This window comes from Phoenix dactylifera, unplaced genomic scaffold, assembly GCF_009389715.1.
Source record: "Phoenix dactylifera cultivar Barhee BC4 unplaced genomic scaffold, palm_55x_up_171113_PBpolish2nd_filt_p 000319F, whole genome shotgun sequence".
Classification (NCBI taxonomy): Eukaryota; Viridiplantae; Streptophyta; class Magnoliopsida; order Arecales; family Arecaceae; genus Phoenix; species Phoenix dactylifera.
Genome location: NW_024067788.1, coordinates 240,994 through 267,809, shown reverse-complemented (window position 1 = coordinate 267,809; position 26,816 = coordinate 240,994). Strand labels below are relative to the sequence as shown.

Sequence of the window (26,816 nt, the reverse complement as noted above, 5' to 3'; positions counted from 1 at the left end):
GAGGAGGTAATATGTAGAACAACTTCCTGGTTTTGAAAATCATCAATACCCTAATCATGTTTATAATTGAACAAGCACTTTATGGTTTGAAACAAGCACCTTAGAGCATGGTATGAGAGGCTTAGCAAATTCCTATTAGAACATGAGTTTTCTAAGGGGAAATGTAGATACAACACTGTTTCTAAAGAAGAAAAATCAAGATATGCTATTAGTACACAGATTTATGTTATGATATCATTTTCGGTGCTACTAACAATCGCCTCTGCGAAGAATTTGCTGATTTGATGCAGAGTGAATTTGAGATGAGCATGATGGGAGAGCTAAACTACTTCCTTGGACTTCAAATCAAACAATCTGAAGGAGGCATCTTCATCAATCAAGCCAAATACATCAAGGAGCATGCTCAAGAAGTTTGACATGGAGGGAAACAAATCAATCAGCACCCCCATGAGCTCATCATGCAAATTAGACAAGATGAATCAAGGTAAATCTGTAGATCAGAAACGTATATAGAGGTATGATAGGATCTTTATTGTATCTTACTGCAAGTAGACCTGATATCATGTTTAGTGTTTGCATGTGTGCTAGATATCAGGCTAATCCTAAGGAATCACATCTAATTGCAGTAAAGAGAATCTTTAAATACCTAATAGGAACAAAGAATATAGGGTTATGGTATTCTAAAGAATCTAGCCTAAACCTAATAGGATACACAGATTCAGACTTCGCTGGATGTAAGCTTGATAGAAAAAGTACCAGCGGGTCTTGTCAATTTCTAGGAGAAAACCTAATCTCATGGTTTAGCAAGAAACAAAACTCGGTTGCATTATCTACTGCTGAAGCTGAATATGTTGCAGCCGGGGAGTTGTTGTGCTCAAATCTTGTGGATCAAACAACAATTAGAAGATTACGGCATTAAACAAGATAAAATACCTATTAACTGTGATAATACAAGTGCCATTAATCTAACTAAAATCCAATTCAGCATTCAAGAACTAAACACATTGAGATAAGACATCACTTCATAAGAGATCATGTACTGAATGGTGATGTGACACTACAATTTGTTTGTACTGATGATCAATTAGCAGACATTTTTTACAAAACCCCTAAGTGAAGAGAGGTTTAGTGTGCTTAGGAGAGGATTAGGAGTGATTGATCCATCCTAGTGGTAGTTTTCACTAGATTTGTTGATTTTGATGATTAGATTGTGGTTAAAATAGAGTTTCTTTTCAATGATCATCAAATCAGATCATAATTTAGTGATTTTAGGTGCGTGCCAAAGTTTAGAGACGACTCGAGTAATGTTTCAGAGTCGGCTCCTGAGGGGGAGTCGACTCGCGCATTTGCGGGAGTCGACTCGAGATTGATGGCAGCAGAGGGGGAGTCGACTCGCGCATATTTTGGAGTCGACCCGAGGTCGAGTCGACTCGCGACTCAGTGGAGTCGACTCGCAGTCGGTGATCCGACTTTTTAACGGCCTAACTTTGTCCGTTTCGAAAACACTTCTATTCTCCGCCGCCACTTGTTCACAAGCCCTAGAGCCGACTCCTAGGTCGTCCCCGGTCGTCCTCAAGCCTTTTCCGTCTACCTTTCACCGTCCCTTAGGGTTTTCCTCCCAATCTAGGTCCTTATGCCGCGTAAAACCGTAGTCCGGAAGAGGTCCCGACCCGAGGCCGGTCCCGAGAGGCGCTCCAAGGCTCGGCACGATCCCGCGAGGCAACAACCTCCAGCTCGTTCTCCGCCGAGGGCGGTTCCCGCGAGGCCGTGCGCCGGGAAGGCCGTCACCACCGGGAGATATGTCGATTTCGACTATCTCTCCCGGGAGGGTTTCACCATAGGTGAGAGATTGTGTGTCCAGGGCTTAGAGTATTTCCTCACATTAGATCTCCCAACTTACCCTGGATTAGTTAGAGAGTTTTACGGTACCGTCCATCAGGGAGATGGGGGTATCGAGGGCACGGTAGCCGGTGTCCCTCTGTTCATTACGGAGGATCTTATTGCCCACATCCTCCACCTTCCACAAGTAGGGTGGCTCCCACACACCCCGAGGATAGGGTTGAGGCCCTTACGGCCATTCTAGGGCATCCACCCCAGTCACCCTTAGACGAGGTATCGCTAGCTCACTTCCGATTGAGGTGCGGATCCTCCTGAGTATATTGTCTAGTCCATCTTCCCTAAGACGGGAGATTTGATTTTGTATCTGAGAGAGACCTAGCTCTCATGTTCTACATGCTTCAGGACACCCCAATCAACTTCCCCAAACTCATTTATCGATACCTGTGTGAGCCACTAGACAGACCTAGGCTCACCCTACCCCTACGGTATTGGTATTCACTCTGTGATTTAGGTGGAGTACGAGATTCCTATCCTGAGGGGGAACCTTTCGCGCATTGCGATGGACTGATCGCAATGGCCGTCCGAGGACCCTACACAGGATGGGGTTTCGGAAGATAGAGGGGACATGGGTTAGGAAAGTCCTCCATCACCACACAGACCACCAGACAATCCCCTAGTCCTGAGCCAGATTCTGACTATCCTAACTTTACCGGACTTTCCATCCACTTCTGCTCCTACCACCTCCGCCGGACCCTCCTCCTCGGCTCCACCACCCATGGAGGTCCGCATCGCTCCTGAGCAGCTCCGGGAGCTGCGGCAGGAGATAGTCCGAGATCTGCGGGATGATCTGCTTCGGGAGCTCCGAGGTTCAGTGCCAGCTCCCACTCCTGCACCCACATCTTCTGAGTTGGTCCCTTCCTTGACAGCCGTGACTGACATGACGGCCCATGTACGGAAAGAGATCTATAATGTCCGGAGTTTGGTCCAGGCTCAGTTCTCCAGTATGAGTGAGGTCACGGGCATCACTCGGAAGATGCGCCGATGACATCCGGAAGGACATGAGCACCACGACTCAGGGGGCAGAGCGCTTGGCGAATGTGCTCATCGACAAGCTGGACACACTTCAGAAGTCGGTGACCGAGCTCGACACGATGCATAGCAGGGCCACCTCGGCCATCATCCGCCAGCTAGAGCACGTCACCAATGCGGTCCCAAGCACTTGCTGACCGCATGCCTCGGGGAGCCACATCCTCTTCGAGGAAGCCCTAGATATCATTTTGTATTTTTGACATATATTGTTTTTGCTTTACTTACTGTATTCCCAAATGTATTTACATTACAAATCAATACAATGAGTAGACATGTTCTCTTCAATTCCTGTGCAATTTGATCTATGATTGAATTGTGTGTACTGCTTACCTTCCTTTTTGATTACGATGACAAAAAGGGGAAGAAATTATTGAAATAGATATGTAAATGGAATCAACATAAAAGAAATCAAAATGAGAATCAAAAATTAAAACATAATTTATTCTTAGTGGATTTGGTACCTCGAGGCTCATTATCTCTCTTTTGGGGCTTCTAATGGAGTAATCTCCAGAATCTATTTCAAGGATATTCGGAGATTAGCTGAATCCAACTCAAGAACAAATTAACAGATTTTCCCTCTAAAAACCAAAAATTTAAAAATCAAAAAATTCAATACATTAAAAGTCAAAAATTCTTATGACATCAAAACAAAGTAAGATTGGGCATATGTTGAGGGGGAGAATCATGAATTTATAGGCAAGCTTAATCATTACAGATATATAAGCCAAAACCATTGATTGCATGAATATGAAAGGCTTATATATTCCAAATGAAAGGGGGAGTTTAACTCCGGAATTTATTGTTCACCTACCTTTCAAAACTTCGGGAATAAATTAAAATTACCAGACATGCTGAATTCATTTATGGATTTTAACTTCCTTGTTTATAGAGAGCAATTCCACTTTACATATACTTCAATGTTTGTCATCATCAAACAAGGGGGAGATCTGTGGAGTGATTGATTAAAAACCTATTTGATTTTGATGAGCTCAAAGCATTTAAGTATATCTCTTGTTTACTAATGAATTCAATAAGTGTTTCAGTGAACTTGGTTCATAATATTTTGGATAAGTTAAAGAAGTCAGCTTGAACCAAAGTCTGAAACTCGAGTCGACCTCCAGAGTATCACGATCGACTCCAAGCGTATCAAGTTCACTGGCACGAGCTCGAGTCGACTCCGATCAGTACGAGTCGACTCCGACTGAGAACAGACAGGACGAACAGAAAGCATCAACTCAAAACCTGTCAGCGAGTCGACTTCCTGAACTGCGCGAGTCGACTCCGATGTTCACCAAGTCGACTCCAGGGTAGTATGAGTCGACTCCTAGGAAGTCACAGGCAGAAAAGTCAGAGAGCAGTTTTCCGGGTCTGAGATTCGAGTCGACTCCAGTGGAACGCGAGTCGACTCCGATGTTGGCAAGTCGACTCGAAAGAAAGTGAGAGTCGGACTCTCAGAGGAACACAAGAAAAAGTTAGAGAACGTTTTTCGGACTCTGAGATTCGAGTCGACTCCCCGCATTGCACGAGTCGACTCCGAGACACCGCGACCCCAAAGAAGACAGAAGACCAATTTACTGTCTCTGAGATTCGAGTCGACTCCCAGACAGCTCGAGTCGACTCCCAAGGCAGCGCTTCACTAAAAACACAGAAGACTAAGTTTCGGAAACTGAGAGCCGAGTCGACTCCGGAACAGTTCGAGTCGACTCCAAGACTGGACGAGCCAAAAGACAGAAGATCGGAAGTTCGGGCTCTGAGCGCCGAGTCGACTCCCAGGACAGTCGAGTCGACTCGAGTTGGCCAAGTTGAATAATTGGCTCCGTGGACTTCATAGGATGAGCCGACTCCGAAAATGCCAAGTCAGCTCCAGAAGTTGGCGAGTCGACTCCGGGACAAGTCGAGTCGACTCCCAGTCGAAGAGGCTACTTTAATTCAAATCCGGAACAGTTGCGAGTCGACTCCAGAAAAGCTTGAGTCGACTCCTGCTACAGCGAGTCGACTCCTGATCGCGCGAGTCGACTCCAACCCCACCAACGGACAATTGTCAGGGTGTGCAGAGTGTGCAGAACGGGCAGAAAAAGGTCTCTAACGGCTAGTTTCCTGGGGATGCTTAAATAGCCACAGAAGACTGTAGCAAGGCAGAGAACAACTATTCCACTCCAAAGAAATCAAGCATTCAATCTCTGCAACCTGTTCTTCAACGGAAAAAGAGGGAAGAGCACATTAACTCCATCCAACTTCCTCTTCCCAGCATTTAAGGAAGCCTCCTCCTGCATTCAGTCGATCACACATTCAAGAGGAGACTCGAAGTTCGAGAAGCCCTACTCAACTCCAACTCAAACGTGTTTGAGGGCTTCTAACTTCTCTTCTGTTCATATTGTTGCTTATCTGCTTTTGAGAAGCTTTGGTTTTCTGTTTGTCCCTTTTATTTACAACTTGTCTTTGCTTGATTCAATCGGGGGATTGAATCAAGAGTCTTGAGGTTGGCTTGGTGAGCCGACGTGTAAAACCAACGTGTGTAAGGGTTCGATTGTTGATCCCGCGAAAACAATCGGGGTGGTTCTAGTCGGTGAGCCTGGGGAAAACCGACCGAGTTCGTTGTGAGCTCGTAAAACAACAAGTTTGGTTGTGAGCTTGTAAAACAACCGGCTGTAATCCAAGGGTTATAGTGAATTCCCAAGTGAGACTTGGGAGAGTGGACGTAGGAGCAAGGGTTAGCTCCGAACCACTATAAAATCCTTGTGTTTGTGATTGTTTGTCTCTTTCCTTTACTCTCATTTTCATTCACAGCACATAGCCAATTAATTAATCATCTGGGGTAAAGCATTAATTAGTCATCCACAACGTTTTAAATAGCCAAATTCTTTTAAAAACCCAATTCACCCCCCCCCCCCCTCCTCTTGGGTTGTCTATCTGGGGCAACAAAAAGAATATTTTCTAATTAATATTTCAGTACAGTATTCCTCAAAAAATTAAGAGGAAAGCACAACTTGTTCTGTCTTGAAAGATTTAAAAAGAGTGATTGCTATAAAATTTTGAAAAAACTCTAGAATCACTCTACATTCTTGATATCATAGAATTTTAGTTTTATTCATGCTTATCATTAAAATATAAAATTCAATAAAAAAAAGAATGTTTAAAGAAAAATGCATCTTTTGAGGGGGAGCTTTAGATATTCAATCTCTTTGCATTCTACATCTTATTCAAAAGTCACTTTCATTTGATGCATACCTTGAATGTCTTATGTTTGATTCATGATCATTCTTGTCAATTTCTGAATTTAACTGTTTTACTTATAAAGCATGAATTGATATTAAGAGACTTACATAAATGAAAGAGAATTGAATGTTTTTAAAGCTAAATCATTAAAGGTTACTCTATGTAAATTTGACAAAAGACTCTTCGTATAGTTTTAATGTCTAATAGGTTAAAACTAATATCAATTAGCATATTTTGGTATGGTGGTAAGCGCCTGATCCAACAAGTGGTATCAGACTTTATGCTTCATTGAATATCTTTCGAAAGTTAGATTTCCATCTATACTTTATCGGTAAATCATTTGTTTTGAAAACTAATTGAAAAGGATTCCATTTGTCTTAGTATCAGAAATTTACTTTCGAATCTACTAATGAGTTCTTATTGGCTTGCACTTTAGTGTTTCAATCTTGAGCCAATTTATTTTAATTGGATTTAATGTTATGATCTTTAAAGAAAGTCTTTAAAAGAAGTCTAAAAGAACTTTCAAAGCTTTAAATTTTATATATGCTCTAAGATGTATCATAAATTACATGAAATTCATATTTTGGTATCTGTTCCCCAATGCTTTTATATCATGAAAGAACTTTGAAGTTATTAAGAATTAATGATTCAACATGATCTTATATTTTTCAAGTATATAAGTTTTGAACTCTATCTGCTCTTATACTATACTCTGAAATTAATAAGATGCTCTCATATTGGCTATATACTTAATAATTAAAAAATAATTAATAAATGTTTTCATATGTTATTAAAAGATCTTTCAAAAAAAAAGAGGTTGGATTTCCATTCGTGCTTTCTTTGAATATCATTCTTGATACTCCTTAAAATAACTTGAAAAAGATTCCATCTACATTTGATTTGAAACTATCTTTGAAATCTATATTTTAGATATCTCTTCTCGTTCGTATCTCAAATGTCCTCATTCTTAAAGTCAAACTTTTCATTCTTGATTTTGATTATATTTGTTACCTGAAATTATTTTAGGTTTCTCTGAAAGAGAGGTAAAAAAATTTAAAAGAATATTAAATCATCAAATTTAATGTGATCTCATCATAATTTGAAACTCTCTTAAGTGGCTCTGATTTATACTCATTATCTTGCTCTGACATTATTGCCTTGAGTTACGTGATTCATATTCTTGCAATAATTTGACATGCAATATTGCCTTATGCTTAAATTTTCATTATTTTGCAACCTTTTTGATGTTGTCAAAAAGGAAAAGAAATATCTGAGTTGCTTATAATGCTTTATGTTTTGAATTGAATATAAATTAGCTTAGTTTGAAATATATTGATCATGTTAAAGCTGATTAACTTTAAAGCATTATCATAACGTATGTTTTTAAAGTGTCTCCTAGATTTTGTATTTGTTTTGAGTAGTGTTACTCTCTTTATTGTCTGTATTTCTTTCCTGAAACATTGTACTTTTGGTTATACAATATTTTTCTTTTGAGTTATGATCTTTGTGATTGTCCAACATTGCTATCCATTTCATTATTATTTGTTCTTTTTGATGATGACAAAAGGGGGAAGAAAACATAATAGAGAAACTAGAAAGCAAATTCGCAAACTATAAGAAGATTGTATAGAAGAGAAAATATGAGCATCAACCCTTAAACTAAGAGGCATAATATATACTAAAGGGGAAGACATGTACAAAAAGAAAATCTAAACTTTGGCACATAATCTAGAGATTTTTCTTGCCTCGATACATAACATGAAACTCTTGTTTTGGCAGCGAACTTTTAAAAATTTTTGCTTTTAATGATACACAAGAATAAGGGAGAGCAAAGTTGAAATTCTTTTGACATTCATTTGGATAAGATAAGGGGTTTTTGGCTCAAACTTGCTATATTGATACGGCCTACCATGATATTATCCTAATACTCTGAAACACAAAGCACTTTGGGAATGTTAAACTAACTTTTCACATGAATGCCAATTTGCTTACACTCAATGCTTTGTAATCATCAAAAGGGAGAGATTGAGATCCTAGTATTATTTTGATATTTACAAAAACCATTGAGGTCATATGGAAGTACTAATGTCATTAACTCAATTGATCAAGTACATAAACACTTAAGGAAGAAAGAAGTGATATTGTAACACCCTGACACAGGGTTAGGGTAGCTAAGTAATTTTTACCAGTTATTGAGCATCTTCATGATTTAACCTAGTTTATTATGAGAATCCGAATGCACATGAAAGGTGAGGGAATATCAAAATTTTATGATGCAAATTGGATGGAAATTTTTCAGGAAGTTTGATTCGAAATCAATTCAAAAAGGTCGGAATTTCAGCTGTTATAGAAAATTTTATGGTTCCATGGATTTAGAGTACAATAACTCTGGATATAGTCCATGAATCTAAGTAAAATTTTAAACACATAATCTACATTGAGTGAGGGATTTACTGTTGGAATTTCAGCTCAAATGGATTAGCCTACAGCCTGAAACAAAACAAGTTAGGTGAGTCCCTCGGAAGCCTATCATTACAGAAAACTGCAGATCTAGATTTGTCCAAAATTTCTGTAAAAAGTAGGAAGCATGACGTGGCCTGAAACCTAGTTTTTAAAACCCCTGGGAACCACTCTTTTGACACGTTAGGTATCTGGGAAGCTAACGTGTCGGGGGGGTGTCTAGCATGTTTTCAGCAGGCAGCAACTTGGGCTGCTGCTGTTCAACCGTTAGGAGAAGTTCAGTTGTTGGTTGTAGGTGCCAGCCCAAATCAGGCCATAAAAAGCTTCAGGGAGGGAGAGAGGAAGCTAGGAAAGAGAGAGAGCTACTTGGGGAATCCAAATAATTTGTGGAAGAAGGTTTAAAGTAAAGAGAAAGAGCAACTTGCTGTTAGGCTGCAGAATAGAAATACAGAAATTTCTGGTGCACCCAGGCTTCCCAGCGAATTTCAGGTGAGTTTTCCAAACTTTTTAGTGATTCTAATTGTAGTCCCACATAGGAGGGTGATAAAGGAAGATTTTAATTATTTTAGATGATTTTTTAGGTATGAAAGAGGATTTGAACTATGCTTCCGAAGTTGTTGAAAGCAGTCTGAAATTCTGCAGAATGAAGCGATGGGATTTCTTTGTGTTTAGGTGATTAAATTGTTATTTAAAGCTGAAAGTTTGTAGGTTGTGTTAGGGATTTCCTAGTCCTAACACAGAGCCCAATAGGTGGAATTGATTGTTTAAGAACCTCCGGGAATTAAGAGGTTTAATTGGCTCGAAACAAAAAAAACAAGCTGAAAACAGGAGATTTGAATTCTGATTTATTTTTGATCTTAAGTAGTTGTTTGGCAGCTGAAAATTAATAGATGACATAGAAGGTTTCTAGTCCTAACCCAGGGTATCAAAGAGGGAGATAAAAGCTTGGGAACCTTTGAGAATTGAGAGGTTTTATTTATCCTAAAACAAGACAAGCAAGGTAAAAATCAGAATGTTGAGATGAGGGTGTTGGATTTCTTTTTGGAACATGCATAATCATGTTGCATCATATAGGTTATAATTTTGATCGACTCTTTTAATTGTTTAGGAGGAGAAGAGAGTTCCGGAAGCGTGCCGGGAGTATCAAGCACTAGGCTGGTGCGTTAGCCATCACAAGGTGAGTGGTTTTCTTCTTAACTATGGTAGTTTATTTCGTAATTCCACAGAAATGAATTATGTCCCCAAATTCAGAATGAATATGCTACAGAATGGAAATAAGAAGTATTAATTCTCATGATTAAATTGCTTTCTATCAGTGGATAAATGATCTGATTTGGAAAATATATGCTATACTTGAAAATACTTTAAATTCATGTTTGTTGATTCGTAAGTTTATGAACTTGTTTGGGAATGGATTAACCCAAAGTGACTGAAAAACTCCTTATCTCGGCCTAGAGAGTCGTTTTAGTTTGACTCCAAGCTATTATGGAGTCGACCCAGCAGAGTATGAGTTGACCCCTATAATTCACGAGTTGACCTCTGTAACTCTAGAGTCGACTCCAACCCTGTTACAGTAACTAATATTTGCACTTTTACCTTGGATACATCATATCAGAGTTTATGATATGTGCCCAGTAGGACAGAGATGGGACGACGGAAGGGTGTAGCTATGATATGTGCCTAGTAGGGCAGAAATGGGATGCTGGGAGGGCGTAGTAATAATATGTGCCAGTGGGGCAGAATTGGAATGCCGGGAGGGCATAGCAGTAGCACCATGCATAGGACTGTCGGGCTACTCATGAGAATGGTGCCTCATGCGAGTGGCCGGCAGTAGGGCTCGCGGGAGCCATGATTTTCAATATTTAAGCTATGTATACATATGACTGAGCAACAAATGTATTATTTTTAAGCATAATGATTTCAAAACCTATGTGAATGTTCTATGTATCAAATTCCTCAGCGAAGAAAAGTGGACTCTACGGTCCAGAAAAATGACTTGAGCAAGGCAATTTTATTAATGCTTTATTTTAAAGCAACAGCTTTATTTCCTGCTAGTTGTAGTACTATTGGCAAATAGCAAATTTCTTATGTGGTTGAAATCTAAGTGCTTTAAAATCAAATGCAAATGTTTTATATGTGGCATAAACACGTTATATTTATTGTATGTAAATAAGTAATCACAGCTGAAATCTTCTTATTTCCTCATGGTTAATAATTTATCCATCTCACTGGGACTTAGGTCTCATCCCTCTCTTTTTCTGTAAATTTTTTTTGCAGATCGCAGAGTCATAACATTATAAAAGTACGCATCAGCATCATCCTAGAAGTTTGTCCATAGAAGGTTGGCCATGCCCCTCTGAGGTGAAAGGAAAAACCTTTGTATTATGCATGTAGGTAGGGTGTGAATGTAAAGTAACTTGAGATAGATGTAAAGTTTGTTATATTTTTGAGCTATGTATAGTAGACTTTAAGTTATAAATGAAAGCCTGGGTTGCTTTTAGTTATGATTGAAGTGAGTTAAATAAATTAAAACTAACAGGTTTAGGATGTGTTAATTTTTTATTGGTTGGTTGGTTGGATATAGTAATTGAACAAGTCTTTTTAATAGTAACTTGTGAAACTGCACGCACAAGCTGCTTAATGCAGAACTCTGCTCGGTACTAGTATCCGACCTAAACCTACTGTGGGAGGGGATATCAGGTGATTAGACTACACTTATTAGCCTATATATATAAGGACAAAGATAATATTGGCCATATTTGTGAATGAGCAAAGAAAAGAGATAGACAATTTTTTGAATAATTCATATCAACACACTTACATATTTATATCCTCAAATTTTATGATTTCTCAAGTTAAATACCATTTATTGCCGCTTAGACTATCAATGTTATAAAACCAATGACTAGAGACAACATTACCATCAAAACATGAAGTTATCTTTGGGAAAAGATGATGAAAAAATTTGACATCAAGAGCAAAGAAGAAAAGAGAGTTCAATAAGAAAAATTGACATCAAGAGTAAAGAAAATTAAGATTATTGAAACAAGAAGCTCGTATCCCATGAAATTTGGTTTTTGCATTGTTGATGTTATTTCACATTATGAATAACAACTGATCACATTTGAATAGGGATAATTTTTATTAATTCTCCTTAGACATTTATGGGGTTAGCCTTAAATATCTGGGAAGATAATATTCTTCCGAAATTTTTGTGTGATTTTTAAATAGATTCCAAGTTTTGATATTAAGTTGTTCCTCATCTATTTGATCAAGCAGTACAAGGTGTTGCCTTTAGAATTTGTTCGGGGGAGGGGGTGAGGGGCCTAATAAAGAAGGATAGCTCAATTAAGTCTGCATGCTTGGTGAAACAACCTGAGAGGTATTTCATTATATTTTAAAAAAGAGTGAACTAATCAAGCTTGACTATTTTATATGTCATTCTAAAGTCTATAAGATTGTTGGAGCATCAAGGTGAGAGCATAGGCTTAATCTAAATTATTATATGGCAAGATGGTCTAATTAACACTACGATAGGGAACTACCCATTACAATTAAAGAAATGGTTCTCATTAGACTCTCTAATTTTTGTTGTAGCTGCTAAATAGGCTAGGCAACCTTATGAAAGAAACTTGGCCTATCACACAGATAGTGCCTAGGTATCTAGGTTAGAACATTAGTACAAAAGTCTCCATATCTTTGATCTTATTTTCATTAAATCAAAATTATTTTGTAATATTCGATTAGTTAATATCTTATCTCTCTCTCTCTCTTTTATGTGCATCTCGGTGTCATTTGCAAAAAAAGGAAAAATATTTCATAAATTACATTGTAAATTATATATAAATATAGACACATAATGATTAATTACATGCATGAATACATATTTGTGAAGAAACATAAATATAAAATTTTAGATTTGCATTGCAAGTAGCTTTTAAAGGGAATAATAAAATTTTAAAAACAATATACAAATTATTTGATTATTTGACTTTTAAAATAATATAGAAATTACTTATGTATTTAAGGGAGTTATAAGGATATTTTCAAAAGAAAAAAATGATAGATAGAATCAAAATGGAATATTCCTCAAATTCAAAGTTGTTGTGTGTGTATTTCTACATACTTTTTTTATGAATATGCTACAATGGTTCATGTGAGGGTCTCCTAGGTGTCTTAAAGCATGTCTATCAACAAGACAGTGACCAAGCCCCTATGTGACTAACTTAGTATAACAACGAAGTTATTTATAGTGACTTGCAACAACAATATATCTTGCACTCATCAAGGGCCTATCTCAGAATCGATGATATTTATTATTGAAGATGGCATAAGGGAATTATGCCAAAATGGCAAGGTGACCAAAAGAGCATAGCCAAAACTGAGTGAAGATATCCTCTCTTTTTCCAAAAAGATAAAATTTCCATAGTCCTCTTTGCCTATAAGAAAATAGACTCGGCTCTAGCAAATATCCTTGTCGTGTCCATGAGGTAAGATTGTTGTTCTCCGATAATCATCATAAGGTAATCAAATACTTTTTATATAGCTATGAAAAAGAAGATTAGAGATATTTCCGTATGCCTCCTCCTAAAAGGTCACTTGGGCTATTAATCAAGATCATATACAATGCTAAGATTGTTCAAAAGCTACAAGCCCAATATATAAAAGAAATATTTCAATGATCCTTAATTTTAATCTTTGGTGCAACTAAAGGCAAACAAAAGCAAGAAATTTCATGCTTAGAAAAAGATTGTACAAATGAGATAAACATGGTTATATTTTAACTATAAAAGAAGGAATTCAAAAACTATTTGATATTTTAAAATCAATTAACACAATAATTCAAAAACTATTTGATATTTTAAAATTAATTAGCACAATGTAGTTTAAAACTTTCACAAGAAAAAGTTATTTCATATACCATCAGCATCAAGCCTTTTTGCAAACTATCTGGATCCCCCTCTTTAGATTTATGTATCTTTTACCTAGAGTTCCCATTTAGGACTCCCTTTAGTTTATCTTAGACTTCATTTTGTCTCTTCTCACAACTTCCACCAGTGTTACCTTAAGCCCTCTCCTCTTTTCAATAGATACTTGAATAATTACTAAATGATGGATCTCCATATTCCAATACAAATACCTACTTGACATAATTAAGTCTTGTGAGGAGTTTGGTATAATTGCATTTTAGTTACATATATAGTTTTTACTTTTGCAAACTCTAAACTTAATTACTTAAATCAGGGCAACCCTAAAAATCTTTTAAAAGATCTACTCTATAGTAGTTAAATAAGTTGCAAGCTTTAGCAAACTAGTGGCTTAATGCCAATTGGACTCATCTTGGTTGGTTGGTGCAACTCTCCTCTTTATAAAAGTCCTAAGTTTGAGTTAGGACTTCTGTTCATTCTCTATCAAGAGGTCTAACCTAAAATCTATTTATAAAAGTGATTGCAAAAAATGGTGAAAATCTTTCATACCCCTTACGGTTTTACTTTAGTTACATCCCTCTTCCTCAACGCATGTAGGAATCATTTATATATTCCCATTCCCTTTGCTTTAATATTAAAAAAATTCATTTGGAAAAGTTCATTGTCATGACCATAACCATTAACATCAAGCCTTCTTGCAAGTATTTGGATCCATCTTTCACCAAGTGTTCCTATTTAGGGCTCCCTCTAGTTTTATCTTAAGCTTCACACAACTTTGATTAGTGTTACCTTAAGTTCTCCCCTCCTTTTCTCACATTCTCCAATAGATACTTGTAATAATGACGTAAATGATGGATCTCCATATTCCAATACAAATACATACTTGAAATAATTGGGCCTTGTGAGGAGTTTGTATAGATTGCATATGAATTACACATATAGTTTGTTCTTTTGCTAAATCTAAACTTAATTACTTAAATTAGAGCAACCCTAGAAATTTTCTCAAAGATCTACTCCATAGTAGTTAAATAAGTTGCAAGCTCTAGTAAACTAGTTTGCCTTATGCCCATTAGACATCATAATTGGTTGCTGTTGCTCTCCTCTTTATAGAGGCTCTAAGTTTGGGTTAAGACTGCAACTCTCTAACTATATTTGTATTCTTTTAAAGAACAATGTAGCCATAGTTTGTGCATATACATAGATTTTGATTTGATTATACACATTTACAATCAAGTGACAGCTAAAATATCTTGGAGCTTCATAGATGGCTTATTTTGCTATAGTTTGCTAGAAGGAGAGTTTTATGTTCATTTCTTACCAAGAGGTATAACCTGGAATCTATTTATAAAAGTCATGCGAAAAATGGTGAAAAGTTTCCATATAAACCTTGTTACACCTTAGTCACATCCCTCTTCCTTAAAGCATGTAAGAATCATCCATATATTCCCATTTCCCTTGTTTTAAGCCTAAAACTGGTCTTTTTGCTCTAGGTGAAAATAGATGAAAATAGAAGATTATTTAAACAAACCAACTTTGGCTACTCCTTAAGGCTCATTACCCTAAGAATCACTCTACATCCAAGAATAGTAATATTTGTTATCCACTTATACCTCCTTGGAAACTTTGTGGTGACTTCACACTAATTCTACAAGAAGACTGTCACAAGCTAACTTGAAGTAAAATCATTGTCTCCCCTCTTGAAGTTACCTTCATGTAGAAAATACTACAAGCTATGCCTCCCCTAAGAGGGCCTCCAAAAACCAATGACTTGTCCATTATTTAATAAATTATGATAGGATGTTTCATCTAAAACTTCGACTCTACTGAAAAAGATAATCATCTGATGAAGAGGCTCAACACATGTCAACTAACCCATTAAGCATAATAGCATTTGGCTTATTTGGCTATGTAAGGGATAGCATAAAGTTCAATAACATACCATTTACTGGAGTGAAATTGTTGAGTTGCTTACATTCATGTGGTTTTATTGGAATATTGTTTGTTATTCTAGGTTTTATTTATAAAGAGGCATCTTATGAGATGTCTTACGAGGTTGTTTATATAATGTATCTTTTTTCTTTAATGGTTAAGGTAGGTTTGGTTGCTTTTTTAGTTCTTTTCTAGCCCATTGCAGTTGACTTATCAAAAATCAAAAAAAAGAAAAAAAATCCAAATGCAGAGCTTAAAAGGCCAGGCATTACCCTTGACCTATCACAAGAGCTGTGATATAGTAGGTTTTGACTAATGAAAGAATTATGTTTTAGCTTGGGAAAAAGTTCAAAAATATAAACATGTGGTTGAATGTATGATTATATATTTTAACTCTCCTATAGCTTTCTTTTTTTTTTTGGCTTAAAAAAAGGGAAAGAGGGGGGAGAGGAAGACCTCACCGTGTAGCAACCCTCACTGGGCCCTCTTCCTGCTGGAGAATGTTCGATGCGGATAGACAAGTTTTAACTCATATCCTCCCTATCCGTGGGGTTGCCCACGTGAGCACCACCTAAGTACCAGCGGACCAGATAGCGACTCCACCAGATTAAACCAGGCGGGGGGCATTCGGTCTCGCATTAATCGACGCCCGCGTGTTTCGAATCTGGGCCACTCCGATGGAATCTTCGCCCCGTTCCAATTGTGCCACCACCTCAGTGGTACTCTCCTATAGCTTTCAGTGCGCTTCTTATGCACCAAGTTTGGGTAATGTTCAAGAAAATAAATTAAATACAGGGGTGTTATTTTGGAATTCCATCTATGATAGAAATTTTGAAGACAAATGACAAGATAGATTTATTATATCCATTTATGTTTTTTACTCTTATATCCTTGTCAAAAGAAAAAAAAAGAAGGCAGAGTTCTTTCTGGACAAAGAAGGGAACATGAACCTGGATGAAATGGTAGGAAATATGGGAGTAAGAATGCTTCTGGGACCCAAGGGTAGCTGCCAGACCATTCATATACTCCAAGCATCTGCAGTCATAATAGTACAATGGCATCAAATATATATTCAAGTGATTAGAATCACTGAATTTTCTAAAAGTAAAGATCTCATCTCCTACTGAAAGGAAAAGTTTTCCCCATGCTGATGTAGCAGTTGCACCACCATGATCTAGTATCCATTTTTCGTGCTTTTTGCATCGCCCCATCTCCACCTTCAGCCTCTTCACCAAGCAACCTCAAAGCAACATAATTCAGGGATGTGCCAAGCATGGTGCTTGTACCTTCAAATTGAAGGGCCCCATCCTCCATCTTCATTCTACAATTCATATAAACATTCTTAGGAAGTTTATGTCTTTGTTTTTTTAGTTAAATTTCAAGGGTTTCAGATTAAAAAAAATCCATACCTGTACGTTGTACATATAGCGAAAGCATCTCCCTACGGTATTCAGATGAAAAAACTGTATTGAATTCCTCCCAATAGCAATGTAAACTAATAATCTGCATGAAAAATACATAAAACAATTATTATAATATTAACTCCAACCATACTACTACAAAAGCTAGTCATTTTCATAAACTGATTAAGCAATTCTTAGAAGAAGATTATATTTTTCGGTGATTTTGTCTAGATGGAAAGAGATGCTTGAATAGAGCATTGGAAAAAATCATCTCAATTTTTAGATCAAAAATTACCCAAAGAGGTAAAGAGAACGTTGGACCAGAAAAATCACAGGGCCAATGCCCATCATGAGCTTGTAGAGTGGAATAACGAATCATAACCCTCCTTAAGGTTACCAGCACTGCCTCCTTTGTGATGTCTTCATGATCACTAATTTGACTTGGGGGAGAGTCACTTTGTTTGTGTTCTCCTTTTCAAACTGCATATCAAGAACCAAATATCAAATCTTAGAGTAAAGGAGATGATGAAAATAACACATTGCAAAGACACACACATAGAGAGAGAAAAGGAAAAATATCTGAACCTTACCACAAAATCACTCTTGATTTTACTAACATCATCAACCAACATGAACCCAATCTGGTTATGGCTAGGCATGTAAATGAGTCTGATTCAGGTTAGGCTGAAGTTTGGCCAATATTTTAAGTGGCTGATGAACTGAGCTAACCCATTCGTTAATAGAAACATGCAACATACTTATCCTAGCTAACATATGGGCAACCCCATTCCAATTCAAAACGAATTTCCAAATTTTTGAATCATCTTTAATTCATTTTTTTTATATTCTCCTTACATCTCTATTACCTATTGGAAGAGGCTTTCTATGACCAAGCCCACCACTTTTGTAACTTGACTCTTTCATAGCCAGAATATCATTGTAATATATTTCTTGTTTTAGTATATACTAGTAACTAGGCAAGTGCAATGCACATTCGAGGAAAAGAGGAGAGAAGTGCTAACAGAGTCCAGTTTGTTTAGAGTTGAATCAAAGAGTTCAATTTATTTAGGAGTCAAATTAATACAACCTATTTAAGAGTTTTATGAAAAGGGGTCTAACTTGATTGGAAAAGCATTAGAATGAGTGCTTGTGGTAATTAACAATAGGTGAGAAAACTAATAGGTTCATTAATATTTTTTAAAAAACAATAAATAGGAGGGGTATTCTCGCGTTGAAAAATGATAAATAAATTTAAGATGGAAGATTTCATGATTTCGGAACTATCATTTTTATATACAATATAAATATGTGGTTTACAATTTAAGGAGTTAAGGATTTTCTATTAAATAGGAAAGCAGCAGCATATATGTGACACTCTCAATTTTTAAAGATGTCAAGTTTATAGTAGGAAAGTGGAAAAAAAAAGTAAAATAATAAAATGAAAGAAAATTCAAATTGGCCAAACTCCGGCTACTTTATGCTTTCCCATTTATTTTAATTTCTAAGAGGAGAGAAGGCCAATGAACTCAATGTGTCTAAATAATCAGTTCTTAGCAAATAGAGATACTCTCACTTGCATTCAAGTGCTCAATGCTAATATACTAGCATTTGGCAATTTGCAATGCCACATGGAAAAGAAATTTTTTATTCATCCACTTTCTTTCCTTTCCCTCCTTCCCATTTTGATGTAGTTTCTTTTGAATTTCAAATTTTTATTCTTCTATTCTTTTCCCATTATCCATATACAATTAATCTAATTCTAAGATCAATTTTTTGTATTTTACCATTTTGGGACTATTAATGATAGCATTTATCTTTTTTCTTTTGTTTGCTCGACTCTTAATGGTAGTATTGATGAGCTAGTTATGCTCATTCATTAGTTTTTTCTTTTTCTAAGTAGAAAATAGGTTCCCCTATCATTCATTTCATTAAGAATTTGAAATGTAAGACAAAACGAGCTACAACATATAATGGTATTTGAATAAAGAAAAATCATTGGTTGTAAAACCCCGTCCTCAGTGAATTGGGCCTAGTCCATTTGACCAGCCCAACTGGAAAAGATTTAGCCCAAAAATGAAAAAAAAAAATTGCACGTGCTTGGCACGTGCGAAAAAGGAAGAAGACTTCGGATGGGAATCTTCTTCCTTCCAATCCCATCGGACATAATCCGACCCAAGGGCGGATTCCGGCCCCCTCCAACTCTATTTAAATCAGGAGTCTTCTTCCTCTTGATCCCATTGGATGGAATCTAACCCTGGGGTAGATTTTGTCTTCTCCCGACTCCTATTTAGAGCCTTCCCCCTCATCTCTCTTCGACCATATCGGAGAGCCCAAGTCCCCGATCAACATATCGTTGGAATCCTTGATTTTTCTCCGAATGTCGACCACTTCCAATGTCGTTGCCGCTACCCCACCATCAGCTCGGCAAGCCATAGGGTAAGAATTTGGCAAACTTAATTAGGCCCATCTCTCCCTTCTTCGGTCATGTGTTGGAAGCTTGATTTCTGAATGGAACGGAGGATCGCCGATATTTTGGCCGTAAAGTGGTACAACCCTAGTTTCTCCTATTTGTTGTTAAAACTAGGTCCTTTGTCTGCTTCTATTTTTCAGCGGGTTCCTCCATCGATGCTGCAGTCATTGCGGGTTTCCTCCGTAACTCCCCCATGATAGAATTACGGTCATGAGCCTGAGATACTGGCCACCGTAGTTTTGCCCTATTTCATGACTTGAAGGGGTCCGGGAACCCCTATTTTTGACCATCTTTGGCACTACCGAGCCGCCCAGCTTTGCCGCCAATGCACTTGTGGTGGCCGGGCCATAGGTCCCTAATCCCAGGCACCACCAGCAGTCACACTCTTCCTTCCTCTTCCTTGGTGAGAGAGAGAAGCTTCCTTTTCTTTTCTCTCTTTTCCCCATTCCTTTCTCTCTTTTATTTTTCTTTCTATCTAAACTCTCTCCAGAGTTGATTAGACCCCGTAAGTACGACTCTTAGTGATTTCTAGATTAACCTAAGTAAAGAAACCTGATCTAGGGTCATCGGATTAGCACCCAGCTCCGACCCTGATCCTTGCAAATACTATAAGATTAGTCCATCCATGATCTCTATTGAACCACCTATATTCTAGTCTAAGCATGGATGAGATGAATTCCGCTTTGATTGACCAACCAGATGTCGCAAACTTCCTCTTAGTCAGCCTACCTACGAGGGTATTGGGACTTAGAATTTTTAGTCTTAAATTAATCATGATTAAATTTTAATAAAATAATAATGTAATTTTGGATATTAGATTTTGAAGCGAGGATTCAGAATTAGTTGGATTGTCTGCTCGTTGTTCATGCAAAATAAGTAATGATCTACCTTTCTAGATTTTTTATTCGTATAATATTATTTTTACATCAAAGAAATTGTTAATTGATTATTGTGATTTATGAATTTTATGAGATGGTATTTTGAATGAAAAATAGATATGTAATTTAGAGTAATATTTTCTAGACTATTATTATATTGCTTAATGATCTTACATCGCATATGCATATTTTGATTGGATTATGATATATATGTTATTTTGTTAAAAGAACTTTGATATGTATCAGATTTGAACTCTCAACCTAACAATATTCTGGACCCTGTCAGTTAGGAGTTATGAACTGACACTTTCGATTATTATTGAGCTCATTGATTCTGTTTCTGGCCCTGCCATAAGGTATAAACGTAGTATTTCAGCCCACTCTGTAAGGTATAAATATAGTATTTTGGCCCACTCCGTAGGATATAAGTATGGTATTCTGGCCCACTCCGCAGGATATAAGTGTGGTTCTATTTTGACCTAGCCATAAAATATAAGTGTGGTCATAGTTTAAGGCTATTGAGCTAAATATGATTTGTTTGAATCAGATTTATGATTATGTATATAAACATTTAAAAGATATGGATTTTAATGGATTTGTGTTTTGAAATAGAATTAATTATGTCTTTATACTGATTCATTATAATTTGTATTTATATTTTATATTATTACATGAATTATCTAGTTAAGGTATTTATTACTTACGAGACTATCTATCTTATTATACGATTTCTTACCATTTTTTATAAATCCGAAGAATTACCTCGACTCGGAGATTTATCATGGGAGAGCGATTAGAGATAAGATTTTGATATTTTTATTTAGACTAAATTTTATTTTAGAGTTGATGCAAGATTTTAGAATATTATTAGTTTTGTAAGACTTTTAATTCTGTTATTTAATTAAAATTTGAATATTATTATTTAAATTATTTTTACTGGCAGATTATGATATTATGATAAGATGCCTTGCATGCTCGTAGGAAGAGTTCTCTATAAGTGTGCAGGGGTTGCCGTGAAACTCGGGTTGAAGGCGTGACATTACTATTGTGATTTAATTGTAGACAACCCTGGGGCATCCCCTCCCAAGCTCTTAGAGCTAAAACCAATACATGATCCTTCAAAGCTATGATGGATCTTCATCTAACTATTATCTGGACTTGGGTTTTGTAGCCTATCTATCTGAAAGTAACAAAATAGTTTTTTATTTAGTTAGGAGCCAAAATGGTCAAACATCCAAAAAGTTGAAGAATGGTATCCTTATTCTTCCATTTTTGTCACTCTATCCCACTAGGCTTGAAGTTTTAATAAAGCAACACTGATCATTAACATGAATAAGGGAATCTTAGAAGCAATATTTCTTTAGGATATAGGTCAGAATCAAAGCTTTCTAATCCATTTGTTGTACCTTATTTAGTTAAACATTTACTTCAGCACTTGGGTTAAATCACCTCTTTAGAAGGCAAAATAGATATTTTGAAATGTTGGAAGACAGTAGATGCGTTATCTTTTCTCCTCCTAACCCTTTTATGCCACTTAACCTAGGAATAATCCAGGCTATCTTCGACTGGAATAATCTTAACTTGAGTTTCGAACCAAGAGATAGTTGTTCTTTCTTAGCTACGTAAACTATTCAATCCCTTCTTTCTAAATAGTTTTGACCCCGTTAAAGTTAAATAAAATACCAAAGAGATAGTTTTTAGTTTATCTAAAAGTTTAAAGGTAACCCTCATTATTGGAAGATAATTGAGGTGTCCAAAAGTTGTGTGGCTGCATATGTATAGCCGAATAAAAGCAAAAAAAAAAAAAAACTTTGTGTTGGTTTATGAGGGAACCAACTGGGGCCTTACTCTTAAAAAAGGTGAAATAGTTTAGGCCCTATTTGGGGAAGCTTTTGGAGGGCCAAAAAATACTTTCTGGCCATCCAAAAGTACTTTTGGATGAAAAAAGGATGTTTAGTAAAAATTTCAAAAAGCTGTTTTAACTTTTCCAGAAAGCTGAAAACAGCTTTTCGGAAGAAGCTCCATTTTGGAGCTTTCCGCAAATGTTGTTTTCAGCTTTGTCGTAAAACTATTTTTTGACCAAAATACTCCTATTTAAAAGACCTTTTTCTCTCAAAATCCTCCATCTCACTGCCTCTTCCTCTCTCACCCTTCCCTCTCTCTCTCTCCCTCTCTATCTCCTTCTTCTTCTCAACGTCGTTGCCCCCTGTTCCTTTTTTTTCTTTGTTCTGGGAGGCAGCTCGTGGCTGCCCACGGTGGCAGCCACCACGCCGGCCACGGGCGCAGGTCGCGCTAGCTCGTGGAGCGGCCGGGCTCAGTCGTGGGGTGGCCGGGCCTCCGCCAGCCGCGGACCGCAGCGTCCCAACCGCGGGACCAGGAAGCTGTGGGGCGAGCTGCTTCGCCTTCCTTCCGCTGAGCCGGCCGCGGCGTTCCATCCGGCCGCAGCCATTCCAGCCGCAGGGAAGCCCCCATGGCAGTGGAGCTATGGGGCGGCGATGTCCGCCTGTGGTGATGGCGGACGAGCCGCCTCGGCTCCCTTCTGTCGAGCCCCCTCCTGCGGTCGCCGCGGTCCGATCCCCTTCTGGCGCTGCCGGCTCGCGGAGGAGAAGAAATGAGAAGAAGGGAAGAGAGGAAGGAACAAGAAGAAGAGAAGAAAAAAGAAAAGAAAAAGAAAAGAAGAAAAGAAGAAAATGAAAGAAAAAGAAAAGAAAAATAAATAAATAAATAAATGCATAAATAAATATGTATATAAATGAACAAATAAATAAATGAATAAATAAATAAATAAATAAATAGAATAAAATAAATAAATAAATAAATAGAATAAAGTAAATAAATAAATAAATAGAATAAAATAAATAAATAAAAAGGAAAATAATGAGTGAGTGGCAAATAATTTGATCTAAATAAATAAATAAATAAAAATAAATATTAGTAATTATTAATTAATTTTATCATTTAACTAAAAAATTTGTTAGAGAGATAAATGGTCATCAAAAGGGTAAAAAATTAATTTACACTAATAATTATAATATTTATATATTTTATTATTATATTATACTATAAATATAATATTATATTATATTATATCATAATACATTGATATGTTATATTAAATAATTTAATATTATATTAAATTATCTTATAGTATACAATGTTATTGTACTATATTATAATAATCTTATATTACATTACATTAATATTATACTATATCATATATTTATGTATTACTATATATTATATTTTATTATGCTTTGTTGTATAATACTAGTAATATCCTTTATGGTCATTTTGTCACACAAAAGTACTTTCTCAGTTTGTTTACTAAACATATGTTAAAGTGTCACATCACTTTATAAATGTAGTTACCAAACAGTAAATAACTTTTTCTAAAAGCTCTACATCAAACAGCTCTACTTCCAACAATTCTACTTCCAAAAGCTTTACTGCCAACAGCTTCCTCAAACAGGGCCTAAGTCTCCTTTTCTTCTCCAAGTTACTCCATTTAACCCAGCTAATTCGGATTTTTTTTTATTGAACCAAACAATGTTGGTGCATTTATGAGAGAGTTTTGGCTAACCCAATGTTTACTATCCTGTAACCCGCTGATTAAGTGACTTTTATCCTCCACTTTTAGCCAAACTAGACTTCTATATATATGGGGTTTGAGGATAAGATAAGGCAGTCCAAACTATAGCTCTTTAGTGGAGTTGTTCTAGTAGCACTAATTATTCAACTAGGTTCAAATACATAGTCGGACTTGATTGGACGCACATAACAAAAATATACATCTAATTAGATTTGTATATAATCTGGAATATGATAAAAAAAATGTCAGATATGAATACAAATATGAATTTTGAGGTTTTATATGCAGATTCAGGTAATCGAATGCCATTCTTTTATTTAGATTTGGATTTGGATACATGAATATCTGCAAAAACATAGAGAAGTATGTTATGGGTTGGATTGCCTAGCATCTATTTACTATAAAAAGGAAAAACTCTTGGAGTCTCCATACATGAGGCTTAATTTAAATCCTTTCTTAGACATTTACTATTTATGATCTTTTTTAAAAATAACTTTTAGAAAGTATATACATTGCACATGTTGCACTTTAGTTGACACATTCATAATGACTAGAGAGAGGGTTGCTAATTATATCAATTCTTCGTAGAAGATACTCGTGATCCTCCTTTTCTGAAAATATCTACATATCTAGATTTTGTAATCTAAATCAAGCTTCCACATATGTGATCATTGAAATTATAGTTAGATGCTTAAATCGTGACACTTTCTTATCATTTATGATTTATCATTTAGGGGTCTCTTTTTTTTAAAAGAAATATGAGGATGCCACCACTAGGGTTTGGACCTTGGTCCTATTCCAAGTAGATGGGCTTCCAAGCTGTTGAGCTAAGGCTAGTTAGCATCTTAGTTATCTTTATAAGCTTTGGCTCAAAAGGTTCAATTTGTATCCAAAGTAATAATCAACTTATTTTATTATCTATTAAGAAAAATAAAAATTGACTACTATCCAATTATATCTTTATATGTTGAATATGCATAAAAAATATGAATATACCATTCATTATCCAACCCTTCTCTGATCCACTATGAACCCTATTATCTTTTCTTTTTGTTGAGGATCTTTTTTCTGGTGGTGAGAGACCAAAGATGCCTAAACCTGAACCCAACCATCTTAATCTGTTCATTGAGTCGAAGTTTTATGAATTTAGATTGGACTTTAGCTTATAATCTTAATCTAACCCAAGTTGCATTTGGTTAGTGTTAAGCTAATACCAGTTGGATCCAATTGAACCTAGTCTAACATCAGCCAATGTAATAAAATAAAAACTTCCTGTTTATGCTTCACATATTATATATCTAAAATATTTAGCCTTAACAAATTATAACACTGTGTAAATGAACTCGATGGACATCCCAAACTTAAATATTAACCTAAAAAAGAAACCTTTGTCTGATCTTTACCTACATAATCCAACACAACCCAATTGACCTAAATCTAGTCTAACCCAATGCAATCTCAATTTATCTTGATATAGGTTTTGGTTGAAGAAATCTCAACTGGTTTTCAGGTCAGCTTGGGTTACGGCTAGCTCTCAACATGATAGAATCTATCTTTAGTCCCCTCAAGGATTTGTAGTATATATACAAATCCTTTCCATGCATGTCATGCAGATTGGCAAAAAATTATTTTGAAGTCCGGCGCCAATAGCCCATTTAGTAGTTCCAGATTTTTTTTGACTATGATAAGCTAATAACTCCTATAATTTGTTGACCTACTATAGGAATTTATCAAGATCACAACTTCCTTAATAAAATTGTTTTATTTAAGTTAGTATTTGGATTTTGAGCTTTCCTTTAAAACTCATACTTAATTCATAAGGCTAGATTTCAAAGTATTAACTATTCAGGTTTTGTACATAGGAAATTGACAAATTTCAAGTCTACTAACTTCACCCTTGCACACAGCATGAAACATTCGTCTACATCTGATAAATTTCGAACTCACTTGTAGAGGCCCTTCTACATCCACCATGAACAAATAGCCACCACAGCTGACTGCACCTCTCCAATCCATAATTTTGATCTCTCCCTAAGTGTAAATATTTGGAGAGAGAAAAGAAACTCCATTTCTCTTATCTTCTTTCCTCTCATGTTCAATAATTCTCCGCTTCAGTATATGATAAAATTATCTGCGAATCGGATTAAGTATAGTACATGTAACAATCTAGGACTTCATCCGAAAAACTAACTAGAAGATGTTATTTAGATTTCTTACTCTATATAAGTACCTAAGATCTGTCTAGTGTATAGCCAATATGAAACTAAATATATGTCCGTGCAGATCCTCACAATACATATTCCGTTAAAAATGTAACGCATGTTGTTCTTCATGAAAAAGCTAATATCATAATTAAATTTAATTACCTGCATTCGTAAGATTAGATCTGCATTGTGTCTCATCTTGAATCGATGCTTGCGGAAGTTCTCACGTGCTTCTCAACCTTAGCAAGCTCCTCGGGCGTACCCAAATTTGGATCAAACTCCCATACCTGTCTCCCTGCAAAGTTGTTGACCGTCCGGAGCATTGGATTGCCTCCCTCCCCAATTTTTAGCCTCCACATTTTTAATCAAAGGTTGTACCTACTAATTCAAAATGAAAGAACCACCCGTCGCATCTAAAATAATTTTAATAGCCTATGATGAACTATGCACAATACTTTTTACCATGTTATAACAAGTTTGATAGGTGATAAGGGCACAATTATTAGCAGTAGAATAAAATAAAGCCATGATAAGAAAAAAGAAGCAAAAATTATGGTTCATCATCATCTATGGTGCAATAAAAGAAGACGAATAGAACAATAGAACAAAAGAACACTACTAACTTCTTCTTCTTTTTTCTTCACCTTCTTCCCTCAATTCTAGCTCCTTGTTTGCTTGGAGTTCTGAAGATTGCCAGCAAGCTTCACTTATAGTGGAAGATTTACTAAAAAAGAATCAAACGATGCTGTCAATAATAATTTCTTTAAGTGAGCCATTTTTATGTAGTTGGAGGTATGGCAAATTAACGCAA

The 26,816-nt window shown here is 36.2% G+C and overlaps 1 pseudogene; it reads right to left on the bottom strand.

The window, feature by feature from the left end:
- LOC103715695 overlaps window positions 1-26,816 on the bottom strand; it is a 94,569-nt pseudogene extending 67,753 nt beyond the window's left edge.